The sequence below is a fragment of the Theropithecus gelada genome, chromosome X (genome assembly GCF_003255815.1).
Source record: "Theropithecus gelada isolate Dixy chromosome X, Tgel_1.0, whole genome shotgun sequence".
In the NCBI taxonomy this organism is placed as follows: Eukaryota; Metazoa; Chordata; class Mammalia; order Primates; family Cercopithecidae; genus Theropithecus; species Theropithecus gelada.
Window position 1 is genome coordinate 99005737 of NC_037689.1, and position 10400 is coordinate 99016136.

The window sequence follows — 10400 nt, forward strand, 5'->3', positions numbered from 1 at the left end:
TGAAGAAAAATCATTACTCTTTTTCTCAGTAAATCATTTCATCTGAAATATTACAAATTTCAAATTTCTAGGTGCTATATTAATTCAATATTATAATAACTCTTACAAGTTTTAAGTTGTGGTAGTGTTTAGGGATTTTTTTTTTAAAGATGTGTGAAATGTTCTCTGCAAAATCAGGCCACTTTCTCCTTTTATATATTAATACAATTATGTATTATGAAGACCAGTGAATTATAGTATTTAAAGTGAGATAACATAAGTATTTGCAAAGGTAAGTTACAGCTTGTTTTTTGAGAGAATCAAATGAGTTTACTTTTCCTCCTGTTGTTTTTAAACTAGCTTTTAAAGATGGAAGCTAACCAATGGAAATGTTACTATGTTTCTGACATTTATTAAATAGGACCAATAAAGTATTTTATTATCAGAAAAAATAATTTTTTTAAAATGGTATAGATGTGTTTTTAGAAAGTCAATTTTAATATGTGATAATTTTTACAGAGAAAGAAAAAAGAGATAGAGAGGAAACCAGATTAAGAGAGATATTGAAATATCAAATTTTTAAAAAATGAGCAGTACTATAATATATAAGGGAATGACATCAGCAAAATGGCAGCTCTAAACTCCTATTCCTCCACAGAAACATAGAAAAACAAACAGAAACCGTCAAAGCCAACTTTTTCAGGACTTTGAAAAACAGTCAAAGGTTTACAGCAACCAAGTGAACACTGAAACAACAACAAAAAAAGAAACTAAAATGGCAGGAGAGCTTTGTGGCATTTTTACTCATCCTTGCCCCACTCCTCTGGCTTGGTGGTGGTTTAGAAGATGGCAGCCTGCATTCCCAGTTTAAGACCCTGTTCTCTGGTTCCAGAGACAACAGAGCAAATCTTATTCACAAATTATTGTGTAAGTCTGTGTATTAGTCCATTCTCACACTGCTATTAATATAAAGAAATGACTGAGACTTGGTAATTTATAAAGGAAAGAGGTTTTTAGGCCAGGCACAGTGGCTCATGCTTGTAATCCCAGCACTTTGGGAGGCTTCTCTTGAGGTCAGATGGGCGGGCGGATCTCTTGAGGTCAGGAGTTCAAGACCAGCCTGGCCAATATGGTGAAACTCCGGCTCTACGAAAAATACAAAAATTAGCCAGGCATAGTGGCACAGGCCTATAATCCCAGCTACCTGAGAGGCTGAGGCAGGAGAATCACTTGAACCTGGGAGGCAGAGGTTGCAGTGAGCCGAGATCGTGCCAGTGCACTCCAGCCTGGGCGACAGAGCAAGACTCCGTCTCAAAAAAATAAATAAATAAAAATAAAATAAGAATAAAAATAAAATAAACTGCTTCAAAAGAGGCTGAGCATAGTGGTGGACACCTGTAATCCCAGGCTGAGGTGGGTGGATTGCTTGAGCTCAGGAGTTCAAAACCAGCCTGGGCAACATGGCAAAACCCTGTCTCTATTAAAAAATAAATACTAAAGTGATGAAAGAAAACAAAATATCAACAAAGGATTCTATATCCAACAAAACTGCCCTTCAAAAATGGAGTAATAAAACATTCCCAGGCAAACAAAAGTTAGGGGAGCTTGTTACCAGTAGACCTGCTCTGTGAGAAATGCTAAAGGGCAGCCTTCAAGTTGAAACAAAAGGACACTAGACAGTAATTTGAAGCCATATGAAGAAATGAAGATCTCCAGTAAAAGTAACTGTGTACAAATAAAAGCCAGTAATACTGCAAGTCTGGTTTGTAACTCCATTTTATTTCCCACATGATTCAAAAAGCAAATGTGTAAAAATAATTTTAAATTTATATTACTGGGCATACAATGTACAAAAATGTAAACTGTGACAACAAAGTGGGGTGGAGCTACAAAGGAACAGAATTTTTATATGCTATTAAAACTATGCTGGTATCAATTTAAACTAGAGGGTTATAAATTCAAGATGTTGACTGTAGTCCCCATAGTAACCACTAAGAAAATACATTTTTAAAAATCCTATACTGCCTAGAAATGCATACATAGATGATAAAAACCATAAAGAAACACAAGGAAATAATTAGGAAAAAAAAAAGTCAGAATCATGGCTACTTTTGCAGGGAAGGAGGGAGCTGTGATTTGAATGTGGCAAACGGAGGAGCCTCTGGGATGGCTCACAACATTCTATTTCTTGACCTGAGTGGTGGTTACAAGGGTGTTCACTTTAAAATAACTCCTTAACCTTTGTTTTGTGTAGTTGTCTCTAACTGTGCTTTATTTTATATTTAAAAACTTGTTTAAAATAGCAGAGATAAAAAGGGGAGATGGAAACAAGATGAGTCAGGGAAGGCTTTTTTGAGGAGGTAACATTTAAGCACTGAAAGATAAGAAAGGGCTACTAAAGTAAAGGGTGGGGCCAGGCACGGTGGCTCACACCTGTAATCCCAGCACTTTAGGAGGCTGAGGCAAGTGGATCACCTGAGGTCAGGAGTTCAAGACCAGCCTGGCCAACATGGTAAAGCCCTGTCTCTACTAATAATAAAAAAATTAACTGGGAATGGTGGCGCACGCCTATAATCCCAGCTACTCTGGAGGCTGAGGCAGGAGAATCCCTTGAACCCCGGAGATGGAGGTTGCAGTGAACCAAGATCGCACCATTGCACTCCAGCCTGTGCAATGAGAGTGAAACTCCGTCTCAAAAAAAAAAAATTTTTTTTTAATAAAGGGGGGAAGATAGTATCAGAGGCAGAGAACAGGTGGCAGAATATAAGGGGTAGGATATAAGGAGGCCCTGAGGCAAGATTATGTAGTTGTTCCTACTCCAGTAGCTAACAGTTGGGGCTGGAGTCCAGTGGGCATGCGGAAAGCTGGAACAAAGAGGAGGAATTTGAGAGGTGGGTAGGTGTAGATTGCTCAGGGCATTTTAGCATGAGAAAGGAAGTTTGAAATGTATTCAAAGTATAAGGAAAGGCATTGAAGGTATTTATTTATTTATTTGAGACAGAGTCTCACTCAGTCACCCATCCTGGAGTGCAGTGGCAGAATCTCAGCTCACTGCAACCTCCACCTCCTGGGTTCAAGCAAGCACATCCAGCTAATTTTTGTATTTTTAGTAGAGACAGGGTTTCACCATGTTGGCCAGACTGGTCTCAAACTCCTGACCTCAAATGATCCACCTACTTCGGCCTCCCAAAGTGCTGGGATTACGGGCATGAGCCACCATACCCAGCCACTGAAGGTTTTTAACCAAGAGAGTGCCATGTTCTCATTTAGGTTCCCAAAGAATTAGCTTGCCTATTAGATGGGAAACTACTTGGAAAAGGGCAAAAATAGAAATGCAATGAGGCTATCACAGAAGTGCAGGGAAGAGGTGATAGGAACTTGCAGGCAGATGGGAGTCATAGATCTGAGAGATATGGGTAGTTTCTAAATTCTCTTTTTTATAATATTACACAACAATCCACAGTTATCAACTCTTCAAAATAACCATTAGAACAAAACAAAGAAAATAATAATAATCTTCCTCACTATTCCACTTTGCTTTCCCACCTCTGCCCCTCCAAGGTAACAAATGTTGTTCTGATGTTGTTAAATCATTTCTCCACACTCATACAGACATAAACAAATATATATACATGTTCATAGATTGGAAGGGTTAATTATGTGTTTTGCAGAAATGTAACTATCCTATGAAAATAAAATAGCCGAGCTTGGTGGTGCATGCCTGTAGTCGCAGCTACTCAGGAGGCTGAGGTGGAAGGATCACTTTGAGCCCAGGAGTATGAGGCCAACCAGTGCAACATAGCAAGACCTCATTTCTAAATAAATAAATAAAAGAATATTACAAAAACAAAATAAATTATGAAATAGAAAATAAATTATCAAAAAATCCCAGCAGAATTGATCAATAAAACTAAAAGACCAATAAATCAGAGACCTAGAGATACTGTGACAGGCAGTGCTACTAGGTTGGTGGTAAATATAAGACAATAAAATAAAAACATTTGAAAAAAGTGCAAAAGAAAAATAGCTGGGCTGCGTGCGGTGGCTCACGTCTGTAATCCCAGCACTTTGGGAGGCCAAGGCGGGTGGATCACGAGGTCAAGAGATGGAGACCATCCTGGCTAACACGGTGAAACCCCGTCTCTACTAAAAATACAAACAAACAAAAAAAATTAGCCAGGCGTGGTGGCAGGCACTTGTAGTCCCAGCTACTCGGGAGGCTGAGGCAGGAGAATGGCGTGAATTCACGGGACGGAGCTTGCAGTGAGCTGAGATAGCGCCACTGCACTCCAGCCTGGATGACAGAGTAAGACTCTGTCTCAAAAAAAAAAAAAAAAAAAAAAAGGAAAAGAAAAAAAAAATAGCTTTGTTTTCCAAGTCACGAAAGAACCCTAATAGGCAACTCAGGTTGGGTTGAAAGGGAAGTGTCATACCAGGGTCACATCAGTAGAATCCCACAACCAACAAAACTAAACTATACCCACTGGGGGAACTGCCATGACATTTACTTATGCCCCTCTAATATTTCAGTTTAAAAGCTATAATTTATTCCTGATGACACATAACACTAGGCAATTCTGTTCACTCTTCACTGATTCTATCTCTACTAATTGTCAAGATAATATTAAATAATACCATATATGCTGGTCTTCTTAGATCCAATCTCATCATAAGCCTGCTCTTCACCAATCCTCATGCTAACCGATCTAATGTTAGTCAATTAGTAACCAGAAAATGATCCTGATCCTAGTTATTACTAATATTTAACCTTGCATGAGGTCTGATATGGTTTGGAAGTTATCCCCTCTAAATCGCATGTTGAAATATAATCGCCAATGTTGAAGGTGGGGCCTGGTATGAGGTGTTCGGGTCATAGGGGTGGATCCCTCATGGTTTGGTGCTGTCCTTGCAACAGTGAGTGAGTTCTCATGAGATATGGTTGTTTAAAAGTGTGTGGCATCTCCCTCCCTACTCTGTTTCTCACTCTCACCATGTGATGTGCAAGCTCCCATGAGCAAAAGCTCCCGGAGGCCTCTCCCAGAGCCAAACAGATGTTGGTGTCATGCCTCCTGTACAGCTGGTAGAACCATGAGCCAATTAAAACTCTTCTTTATACATTACCCAGTCTTGAGTATTCCTTTATAGCAACACGAGAATGGCCTAACACAAAAAATTGGTACCAGATGTGGGGCACTGCTATAAAGAAAACGTGGAAACAACTTTGAAACTGGGTAATGGGTAGAGTTTGGAAGAGTTCGGAGGGCTCAGAAAAAGACAGGAAAATGAAGGAAAGTTTGGAACTTCTTAGAGACCAGTTAAATTCTTGTGACTAAATTGTTGATAGTGATACAGACAGTGAAGTACAGGCTGCCAAGATTTCAGATGGAAATGAGGAACTTGTTGGGAACTGGACAAAGGTCACCCTTGTTATGCCTTAGCAAAGAACTTGGCTGTATTGTGTTCATGCCCTAGGGATCTGTGGAAGTTTGAACTTAAGAGTGATGACTTAGGGTATTTGGCAGAAGAAATTTTTCTAAGCAGCAAAACATTTAAGATGTGATCTGGCTGTTTCTAATAACTTATGCTCAGAGGCAGGAGCAAAGAAATAACTTACAGTTGGAATTTATAATTAAAAGGGAAGCAGAGTGTAAACATTTGAAAAATTTGCAGCCTGGCCACCTGCAAAGAAAGAAAAAGCTTTTTCTGAGGAAGGATCCAAGCAGGTGGCAGAGCAACCACTTGTTACAGAGCTCTGCATGACTAAAAATGAGCCAGGTGCTTATAGCCAAGACAATGGGAAAAAGACTTTGAAGGCATTTCAGAAATATTTGAGGCAGCCCTTCCCATCACAGGCCCAGAGGCCTAAGAGAAAATAATGGTTCCCTGGGCCAGCCCAGGGCCCTGCTGCCCTGCACAGTCTCGGGACACTGCTCCCTGCATCCAGGCTGCTCCAGCTCCAGCCTTGACTCAAAGGGCCCCAGATACAGTGTGAGCCACCACTCTGGAAGGTGTAAGCCATAAGCCTTGGTGGTTTCCATATGGTGTTAAGCCTGTGGGCACATAGAATGCAAGAGTGAAGGAGGCTTGGCAACCTCTGCCAAGATTTCAGAAGATATATGAGAAAGCCTGGGTGCCTAAGTAGAAGCCTGCTGCAGGGGTAGAGCCCTCAGACAACCTGTACTAGGGCAGTGCAGAGCGGAAATGGGGGGTGGGAGGGCCCATACAGAGTCCCCAATGGGGTACTGCCTAGTGGAGCTTTGGGAAGGTGGTCACCATCCTCCAGATCCTGGCATGGTAGATCCATCAGCAACTTGGACCCTGAGCCTGGAAAAGCTGCAGGTACTCAACTTCAACCTGTGAGAGCAGCCACAGAGGCTGTCCATGGGTATGGATTGCCCAAGGCCTTGGGAGCCCACTCTTCATACCAGTGTGCCCTGGATGTGGGCCATGGAGTCAAAGGAGACTATTTTGGAGCTTTAATATTTAATGACTACCCTGCTGGGTTTTGGACTTGCTTAGGGCCTGTAGCCCCTTTCTTTTGGCTGATTTCTTCCTTTTGGAACAGGAATGTTTAGCCAATGCCTGTACCTCCACTGTATCTTGGAAGTAAATAACTTGTTTTAATTTTATAGGCTCATTGGTGGAAGAAACTTATCTCCAGATGAGGCTTTGGACTTGAAATTGAGACTTTTGAGTTAATACTGGGATGAGTTAAGACTTTGCAGGAATACTGAGTAGGAATGGTTGTATTTTGAAACGGGAGAAGAACGTAAGAATTGAGGGGGCAGGGCAGAATTATATGGTTTGGATATTTGTACCCTCAAATCTCATGTTGAAATGTAATCCCTGGCTGGGCGCGGTGGCTCATGCCTGTAATCCCAGCACTTTAGGAGGCCAAGGCGGGTAGATCACCTGAGGTCAGGAGTTTGAGACCAGCCTGGCCAACATGGTGAAACCCCGTCTCTACTAAAAATACAAAAATTAGCTGGGCATGGTGGTGGGTGCCTGTAATCCCAGCTACTTGGGAGGCTGAGGAGGGAGAATTGCTTGAACCCAGGAGGTGGAGGTTTCAGTGAGCTAAGATTATGCCACTGCATTCCAGCCTGGGTGACAAGAGTGAAGCTCCTTCTCAAAAAAAAAAAAAAAAAAAAAAAAAAGAAATGTAATCCCTAATGTTGGAGGTGGGCCTGGTGGGAGGCGTCTGGGTCATGGGGGTGGATCCCTCATGGTTTGTCCTCATGATAGTGAGTGAATTCTCCTAAGATCTGGTTGTTTAAAATTGTGTGGCACCTCCCCCCAACTCTCTTGCTCTTGCTTTCACCATGTGATGTGCCTGCTCCAGCTTCATCTTCTGCCACGAGTAAAAGCTCCCTGAGGCCTCCCCAAAAGCTGAGCAGATGTTGGTGCCATGCTTCCTGTACAGCCACTAGAACTGACAGCCAATTAAAACTCTTCTCAGGTCTCAGGTATTCCTTTATAGCAGTGTGAGAATGGCCTAATACAAGGTCTAATCAGAATTCAGCTTGTCTCAGTCATGTTTCCTGTCTCAGTCACATTTCCATTCACCTTCTTCAGTCAAAACTTTTCCTCCATACTTCTAAGCAAGTACCAAAGAAAATAACATGAATTCACAGTCATCTATAAAATAAGAAAACAACTAAATCAAGATGGGAGAAAGGTACAGTAAATTATTCCTCTACCTAACACATTTCTGGGCATGATGGAAAAACAGTGGTATCAAGTGGGTTACTTCCCTTGAGGGTTAGCACAAGATCTCAGCTATAGACAGCTCCCCTTGGATGGCAAGTATGGAGAAAAGAAGGGGAAAATGCAACCTCCAGTTGGCCAAAAATCAATCTACATATTTAGAAAAGCCTTCGGCTGAGAACTTTCAAAGGGCTGTAAAGTGCCTCATTCAGATAAAGATAAGTGTTCATACAGAATATCATCCAAGCCTGGACACTTTTGTGAATGAAAGGAGGCACTATTAGTAATGATTCTGGGATGGAGGTTGGCAAATTTTTCCTAAAAATGGCCAGATAGTAAATATTTTAGGTTTTAGAGGCCACATACAGTCTCTGTCATATATTCTTTTTCTTTTTAACCCTTTAAGAATGTAAAAACCATTCTTAGCCCAAACACCATAAGAAAACAGGCCAGGAGGCCGGGCGCAGTGGCTCACGCCTGTAATCTCAGTACTTTGGGAGGCCAAGGGGGGAGCAGATCACCTGAGGTCAGGAGTTCAAGATCAGCCTGGTCAACATGGCGAAACCCCATTTCTACTAAAAAAAAAAAAAAAAAAAAAAAAAAAAAAAAATTAGCCAGGCATGGTGGCACATGCCTATAATCCCAGCTAGTCAGAAGGCTGAAGCAGGAGAATCGCTTGAACCTGGGAGGCAGAGGCTGCAGCGAGCCGAGATCGCACCATTGCACTTCAGCCTGGGTGACAAGAGCAAAACTTGATCTTAAAAAAAAAAAAGAAAAGAAAAAAAAAGCAAGCAAGAAAGAAAACAGGTTAGGATACAAGTTTGGCCATGGGCTTGGGGGAAAACACACATCAAGTCTGTTCTGGTCAAATAGGTACATAAGTCACCCTAGCTGAAGGCCTGGTCTGTGATCCAATTCAAAATTTAGAATTAAGAGTAAGTATGTGGGTTGGGTGCGGTGGCTAACACCTGTAATCTGAGCACTTTGGGAGGCCAAGGCGGGTGGATCACCTGAGGTCAGGAGTTCGAGACCAGCCTGGCCATCACGGTGAAACCCTATCTCTACTAAAAATACAATAATTAGCCAGGCATGGTGGTGTGTGCCTGTAGTCCCAGCTACTCGGGAGGCTGAGACAGTAGAATTACCTGAACCCAGGAGGCGAAGGTTGCAGTGGTCTGAGATCGCGCCACTGCACTCCAGCCTGGGCGACAGAGCGAGACTCCGTCTCAAAAAAAATAATAAAAATTTTTAAAAACCTACAATGATGAAAGTATGTCAGAGGGAGGAATCAACTGAAAGAGCTCCCCAGGCCAAAGTTGGAACAATTTGAACAAGAAAATAAAGTGGTATGGATTATAATCAGAGTATAAAATAAATATATGTGAGCCCATACTGTATAAACAAATGATTTAATAAACAAATGCATAAGAATAGACAGACCCCCCTCCCCCATACAGAAGAATTCCAAGCAACTTTTGTAGATACTCCACCTCAAGGAGGTGGAGGATAAATCCCCATTCTATAAGTGTGGCCAATGCATACTGATTTCCTTCTAAAGAGTACAGGATAGAAAGTAGGGGGAGTATCTTTATAGTGGAGAAATCCGACAAACACTGCCTCGGCCAGGTGATCAAGGTTAACATCATCAGTGATAAGTCATGTTGACAGCATGTATCCTTGATATGATGTGATGAGGATGGCATGTTACCTCTGTGGCCTTCCTCCCAAGAACGTGTAACTTCAGTCTAATCATGAGAAAAACATCAGATAAACACTAAGTTAGGGGTATTCTACAAAACACCTGATGAACACTCCTGTCAAGGTCATCAAAGACAAATACAGTGGCTGGATGTGGTATCTCATGCCTATAATTCCACCCCTTTGGGAGGCCACGGTGGGAGGATCACTTGAGGCCAGGAGTTTGAGACCAGCCTGGGCAATATAGCAAGACCCTTCTCTAAAAAGAACAAAAAATAAATTAGCCAAGCATGGTGGTGTATGCCTGCAGTCCTAGGTACTTGGGCAGCTGAAGCAGGAGGATTGCTTGAGCCCAGGAGTTTGAGGCTGCAGTTAGCTATGATCACACTACTGCACTCTAGCCTGGGCCACAGAGCCAGACCTTGTCTCTAAAAAACAAAACAAAACAAAATCTGAGAAGCTCAAGTTAAAAACTAAGGAAATCTGAATGAAGTATGGACTTTAGTCAATAACAATGTATTAATACTGGCTCATTAATTGTAACAAATGCAGTATCACAAGATGTTAACAATGAGGGAAACTGGGTGTTGGGGATAGTTACTCACTGTACTGTCTTAGCAATTTTTCTGTATGCCTAAAACGATTCTGAAAAATAAAGTGTTTTATAAAAAGTTCACTAAGTATGATACAGTTTGGCTAGAAGAGATACCCAGAGCAGAGGCAGTTTCTCTGGTACCTGAGGTCTGCAAGACCTTTGACCTAATACAACTCTGAAGCCAGAATGCCTAGGTTTGAATTCTGGCTTTACTATTTATTAGCTAGGTAACCTTTGGCAAGTTATGTAACCCCTTTGTGAACAACTTCATCTCTGAAAAGTAGGAATGATAGCCCCTACTTTGCCATGTTGTAGTAAGGATTAAATGAATTAATGTGTATAAAGTGCTTTAATGAGCCCTGGCACACAGTAAATTCTATATAAATATTTTGTAAAATGAATAAAAACAATGATGACTAAA